Source organism: Malania oleifera, chromosome 13 (genome assembly GCF_029873635.1).
Source record: "Malania oleifera isolate guangnan ecotype guangnan chromosome 13, ASM2987363v1, whole genome shotgun sequence".
Classification (NCBI taxonomy): Eukaryota; Viridiplantae; Streptophyta; class Magnoliopsida; order Santalales; family Ximeniaceae; genus Malania; species Malania oleifera.
Window position 1 is genome coordinate 17,623,370 of NC_080429.1, and position 7,790 is coordinate 17,631,159.

The window sequence follows — 7,790 nt, forward strand, 5'->3', positions numbered from 1 at the left end:
TTTTTGTTTTCAAGATTGTAGACACAATAAGCCTTGTGATGAGTAGGATAACCTAAGAAAACACATCGAAGAGCACGAGAAGAGAATTTATCGCGATGTTGGTGAGTGGTTTGGGCATAGCATAGGCACCCACACACTTGCAAGTGTGTATGCAATGGTGGTTTCTGAAAAAGAAGTTCATAAGGGGACTTATGATTGAGGCTAGGTGAAGGAGTGCGATTAATTAAATAGGTGGTTGTTAGAATGCATTCGCCCTAAAAAAAAATGGGAAGATTGGCTTGAAAACGTAAACACCGAGCCACATTAAGAAGATGGCGATGTTTACGCTCAGCAACACCATTTTGTTCAGCTGTATCCACACATGTGCGCTCGTGAAAAACGCCTTGATCATGGAAAAAAATTTGAAGCGGGGTGGATAGAAATTCTCGACCATTATCAGTGCTTACATGCTTAACAGTGCAATTGAAATGATTTTTACCATGGCGCAAAAATTTTGAAGGCAAGTGAAAGTATCAGATTTCATGCGCATAAGATAGACCCATGTAGCACGTGAGTAGTCATCCACAATTGTTAAAAAATAGTGTGCCCCAGAGAGTGAAGCTGTAGGATAACCACCCCATATATCGCAATAAATCTGATCAAAACAAAATGTGATCTTATGTGTATTCAAGGAAAAAGTTAAACGAGTGTGCTTTGCTCTGGCACGAACATCACAAGGCAAATGAGGAGAAGAAATATTTAAGGTTTTCAGACTACATGAAATGGAAAGGGAACCGAGATGTTAATGCCAAAGAGTAGTGTCAGAAACACGTTGAGAGTGGAGGACGGAGGCGGAGGCGGGTTTATAGTGGTAAAGCCCATTGCGTACTTCACACGTTCCAATTAGCCTCCTCGTTGACAGTTCTTGAAAGACACAAAAGGTGGGAAAAAATATAGTAACACAATTGAGATCAGTGATAAGTTTGCTAATGGATAATAAGTTAAATTTAAATGAAGGCACATAAAGAACATTAGAAAGAGAGAAATGAGGAGAAAATCGCATAGTGCCCATGTGAGTTACAAGAACAATGTCACCATTTGGAAGCTTAATAGGGCATGGCTATTTGAGAAGCTGAATGTTATCAAGAGAAGACAAATTGGAAGTCATGTGATCGGAGGCACCTGAATCAACAATCCATTCAGTGTTAGAAAGAGAAGCAGAATGACAAAAGGTGAGGTTACCAGCAAAATTGGCAGAGTTGGTGTTCAAGGTTGATAAAGGAGCCAAGAGTCGACGACATTGTTTGCTTGTGAGACCAGGGATAGCAATCTCAGAAGAGGTTGAAGAACCTGTGACAATATTTGCCGCCATTGAAAAACCAGATGCTTCAATAATGTCAGATCAGTTCAGAGGAATCAAACTGCCAAATTGGGTCAGATCCGAACGTTGCAACGACCAAAAATATAAACCTTCGATTTGATAATCTTCGAGTTTAATCAGCGAAGCCGAAGGTGCCGTCAAAGTGTTGAGACCACTAAGGTGAGCGGAAACCGGAGATGATCAACCGAAAAAATGCCGAAGAAGATGGGTGCTGGGAAAGAAAACACGATTGAGATGGATCGTTGGAAAACTACGAAGTGAAACTAGCTGAGATGACGAACTGGAACTAAGAGAGATGAAGCCGAAGAACTGAACTGATACGGGATTGTCGGAGAAGATGGCCGGAGTAGTTGGTTGCTAAGGGAACTGAAAATAGCCGAAGGACTGAGAGATAATGGCCACCGAACACCGAAGATACTGGAATTCACCAGAGCTCCGCTAGAAGGCCGTCGGAGATGACTAGCCAAAGTCGAGAGCTACTGGAGAAGATGAGACTGAGAGCAGACAAATCGCCGGAGAAGACAAACTGAGATACGAATGCCGCCGATGTACTAAGAGACAGATGGACTCTGTTGTGATCAGAGAAGCCAGAGACGAGATGGGAGATCTGAGGACTGAGAGAGAATAGATGTGGCTGGAAAAAGAAACAGAGGCTTGCCACGAATCTTTATTTTAACATGTGTTCAACATGAAAATTTTAGGATTTTGTCTTAGCTTTCGTTTGACACCAAGCTCATCATATTTGGAGTTACACAAAAAGAAAGAAAGAAAGAATGAATGAATGAATGAAAAAAAATTAGGTGTGCTCTGATACCATGTTAAATTGAGAGAAAAGTTTTTCTATTGATTTTTACTTTCAATACAAGGATTACAAGGGTATATATGCATAAGAGAATTGGAAAAAATGGAAAGTAAATATTGTGCTAAAAATGGAAAGTGTATATATCGCTAATACATAGAATATCTCAATAGTGTTAATCAACTTACAGGTGGACCATGTTTTGATTCTTGCTCCATCTTGCTTCTGATTAGTTTATACACGAACTCATCAATGACTTTGATACTCTCCCTCAACACTGCTTCTGATCCAATATTCAGAAATCGCTTAATCTTCCAGAAGATATCGACATACCGGTACAGGGTTATTGTGCTTGCTTCATCAAAAGCTTTGGAGAACCGGGTTCCTTCTTCATTTGTTCCACAAATGCTATCCAGCTCTACACCAAGAATGACCTTGAATACAGAGTGCAAGGATGCTTTCATGAACTGACCTGTTGATGATCACTACTACAGTGGTTAGTCTATATCATTGAAAGATATATGTAAAATTTTACCGTTTGTACTTTCTTACTTGGATATCTATTATTTCATTCGAGGCCGCAACTTGGGATAGCGTGTGAGCAAGTTTTGCTGCATTGCTTCTAAACACTTCACTGCTAAAGTCCCTCAGTACCCTAGTGGAGAATTCATTGCTCGATACATTCCTCTGATGCCGCCATTTGTTGCCATCCACCGTGAAGATTCCATCGCCCAGGAGATCGGTCAAAATACTATAGTGGTACCATCCCTGCAACAAGTTCTTTCTTCAGAAAGAATGGAGTCCTCTATGCTAGTGAAGTAACAAAGGTAGTGTTTGGGAGCTTAGATTTCGGGATTTGGATTTGGAATTGTGCGGATTTGGAAGAAAATTGGTACAATTTTATACTGTTTTTTGTCCAAATCCACATGAATCCAAATCAAGCCTCCAAATCCATGCTCCCCAACCTAAGGTAACACTTTTCCCTCCTGAATTTTCATGAGAAACAAGGAAGATAGGGAAACTGTTGGGAAAATTGGGCTCAGTATGAAATTTCTGCAAGTTAGAAATTACTCGATTCCTCTTTTCACTGCCAAAAAGACAATGACCACATGTTGAGGATTGGCTTTTGGACTTTTTCCCAAGGAAAGCTTACAACCATGGAACCAACACATTACCATGGTGCAGCCTACTGAAGTTGAGTAGTAGATGGAAGACAGTGCCGCCTAAGGGATGGTATCTCTTTTTCTTCTCTAGGAACACTCTGTTGCCAAGAATTTTGGTAATGAAAACAGCTAGAACTACGACTAGAATTGAAAACAAGATGTCAATGAACCCCAAGAATTTTGGTAATGAAAACAGCTAGAACTACGACTAGAATTGAAAACAAGATGTCAATGAACCCCATTGTCGATCAATTCAATTGAATGAAGAACTTAAAATGGTTTTCTTCCTAGTATTGCAATGATTTTTATATGTATTATATATTTTACTCAGAAATATATTACATATATATATATATATATATATATATATATATATATATATATATATATAATAGTAAAGGAAAGTGATAGAACAAATTGGTGCTATCATAGCTTAATTGCTTATGTCATTTAATTAATCAAATTAATGTCTTATCATGTAGCCTAACAAATATTTAAAAATCACAATTAGATATCCATACAGAAGAAAAGAATTGGAATCATTCATATGCATATGTGACGATACAAATCCTCTCTTCTACATAATAAATAGCATTATATATATTGTGAGATCGTTCTAAACCAGATAATATGTTGTTTATTACGATAATGATAACTTTAAGTGTGCAAAGTGTTATAGCAATGTATGGTAGAAGAACCAAGAACTTCAACCATATATATCCAAGGAATTTCTCCTCACTTTGGTGTTTTTTACTCTTAGGTCCATTTGGATTAAGGATTTTATTCATTGATTTGATATAATTTTTACTACTTTTTCTTTCACTTTTCTCGATCGATAACCAAACATAAGAAATTGAATTCCTTTATATTTTCCTTTCCTTTCTGTCACACTCTCCAAATTTTAAACGGGAGCTTAAAATATTTAAACAAAAGTATTAATTTAATAAAAAATACCATATAAAAATATCTATTTTATATTTAATTTGTCACTATTATTACCAATACAAATTGTGATTGAACAAATTTTAGTTGTCCCTTTTGTACAAACAATTTTTATCATTTCGAAGTATCTTTACCTTTTTTTATTTTAATTATTTTTTATGGTTTGTGGGTGGTCTTGAATTGTTAGGAATTGCTCGAAACAGTTGAAAAGAGGTTTCGAACTTTTGCAAAAAAATCCTATCATCTTAGGTTTTTCTTTTTTCCTTACAATTTTTAGCTTCTCAAGAATTTTTTTAAACTGCTTTTTAGGTACTTTCTCAAACTCCATTTGTGATTTTTTTTTTATTTTGATAAATTAAAAAGGTTTAACAAAATTGATTAAGTATTTGGCGTATAAGTGCACCAATCTATAGCCGATGATCAATCAATCGATTGATTTTCAAGTTCTTGCTATATTACACTATTAAGTACTGCAATTTTAGGGTTTTTCAAATTCTGCACAATTGTACATTTTCTTTTATCTTTTATGAATGTACTGCTATTTTCTATAAGCGCCATAGATAATTTTATTAAGTTGTAGAAATAAATTACATTTTTCTTCATTAGGAAATATAAAAGCACTGACTTTAAATCCTTGGTTGAATGGTCTAGTTCATTCTTACCTGGATAATAACTCTGTGTATACAATTCTTATGTGTCATTTTTCGAAACAAAAATTTTATTGTATATGTAATTAATTAATTATATATATACATATATATATATATATATATATATATTCTTGTAACCACCATATTCCTTCGTCAAAAGTGAGAGTTTATCAATAAATAAATGGAGGTCCCACCCTTCTTAAAATATATATATATGTCGCGACGTCCCAGACCCAGCCCTAAGAACCAATCTTTGGTTAAAAATGGGTTCGACTTGCGAACTGGGAAAAATGAATGTGTATTTTGAAAATGTGATTTTTCATGGAAAACATGTGTGAAGGAGTCACCACTAACCTTTTGAAGTGTGGTTAGAACACTTGATTGCTACCCCGTTAGGGGTAGAATCGGTCTGCGTCACCAAAGTCGGGTTCGGGAGTACGGTTACATGAGGGGAAGGTATTAGCACCCCCCTACGCACCCGTTCTTACGAACGATACCAAATTAATCAAAAATTTATCCCTGAAATAAACTTGATAAGCCTTTCAAAACTAGTCCCTTTCAAAAATCAAAAGAATGAAAATACCTCATAGCTATTCCCTCATAATCGGGGCAATCCAATACTCTGAAGAGTCAATGCCCTTGGTTGCAATCATCGGGAAGGAAAATCGAAAATAGGATACAAAATACGCTCCTAAGAGTTTTGAAATCTATAGGTTTTTCTAAGTAGGAAAAATACTATTCTGAGAGGTTTTTGAAATTTGTTCGGGATTGAAATGATTTTTCGTGCCTAAAAAGATATTTTTGTGATTTTTCTTAAGTGTGAAAATAATTTTTGTGATTTTTCCCAAACTTTTAAAATAACACAAATAAAATCAGTTGAAATCAAAATGTGAAAATATTTTTGGGATTTTGAAAATTTTGTGATTTTTGTGAATTTTCTAAATATTATTAGTATACAAGCGAAATGGAGAAAACCAGGGTGAACCGGTCTGGGAATGGTGAACCGCTCAAACATTGACCAGTTTGGGGGAAAACCAGTTTAAGGTTTTAGGAGACCATTGATTTTTCGGGGTTTTCCAATGTTCTTCCGAATACAACAAAATTTGAGGCAACAACCATGAAAGTCATAGTTTTAAATATATGACTTTAAAACGTATTTTTGAAAATTTTGAATGTAAGGAAACAAATCTAACCTTTGCAACACACGTTGGAAACTTTCTTGGATTTTCTTCAAAAAATTTCAAATGTAAACAAGTTTCAAAGCCTTAAAAATCTTTGAATTTTTTGAGAACTTTTTTGAATTTTTGTGTCTTTTATGAAACTTCTTTTTTTGGTTTTTTATGGATTAAAAGGAAGTTATTTAAAATTAAAATTAAAATAAAGTCAAATAAACCGGCAGAAGCCGGTTTGGGAAAGGGGCGGAGATGTAACATAGGAAGAGAAAGTCCATTAGTTTTACCTCTCGTCTTCTTCTCCTCCGGTTTTCCTTTTCTGTCTGTGAATCTGTAGAGATTAGTCTACAGTGTCTTCCCGAAGGTGGTTCATGAGTTCTAACTCGAGGCACTACGGAGCGCTTTCTTCAGATAGGGTGACCCGACCCAGTAGGAAACAGGATCGGTTGTCCACTTGATCTTCTAAGAGAATGAAACGTAACCTAACTCCTTATCCACAAAGAAGAAAAAATAAAACTTCACAAACTCACAATATAAGACTTCAATATTCGAAATCTTCTCCTACCATCAAGAAAAACCTCTTCTTTTGTGCTTGGAATAAGAAGATTATTTATAAACTTAGCTTGGGACAAGCATGGGAAAGAAGACATAGGGGAGTGATGATGGGGGGAACAAAGTATGGGGTGAAGAATAAAGAAGGGAATATAGCATGAGAAGAATGATAAAGGGAGGAACAAAGCGTGTGATAAGTGATGATGGGAGGAACAAAGTATGAGATGAAGAATGATGTAGAGAATATAGCATGAGAAGAATGATAAAGGGAGGAAACATGACATGTGGTGAGTGATGATGGGGTGAACAAAGTATGGGATGAAGAATGATGAAGGAAATATAGCATAGGAAGAATGATGAAGGGAGGAAACATGAAATGTGGTGAGTGATGATGGGGGGAACAAAGTATGGGTTGAAGAATGATGAAGGGAATATAGTATGTGAAGAATGATAAAGGGAGGAAACAAAGCATGTGGTGAATGATGATAAGGGGAACAAAGTATAGGGTGAAGAATGATGAAAGGAATATAGCATGAGATGAATGATAAGGAGAGGAAACAAAGCATGTGGTGAGTGATAATGGAGGAAACAAAGCATGCTTGCATTTGTCAAATTAGATAATAATAATAATAATAATAATAATAATAATAATAATAATAATAATAATAATAATAATAATAATAATAATAATAATATAAGGGTTCTAGAAACTGTGCGGAGCCCAATGGAGATGTGTGGGGACCAAGTGCCATGTGGGGTCCACGATCCGTTTGAGGGTTATAGAAACCCGAGCTACTAGGCGAAAGCATGCCAAAGAAGGTAATGTGCATCGGATGTAGGAATCCAAGTTAGCGTACTAGAGGGAGTAACGTGCACCAGATGTAGGAATCCGAGCTAGTGTACCAGGAGTTGTGGGGCCCACAAATCATACGGGGCCCAATGGAGATATGTGGGGCCCACAAGCCATGCGAGACCTACAAAGATGTGTGGGGTGCACAAGCAGCATGGGAAGGTTTGCCATGAGGTCTCCTCGGAAAGGCCTTCTTAAAATTGGGGTGTCTACAATATATATATATATATATATATATATATATATATATATCTATATATATATATATATATTTATATTTATTTATTTTTAACCATATTAAA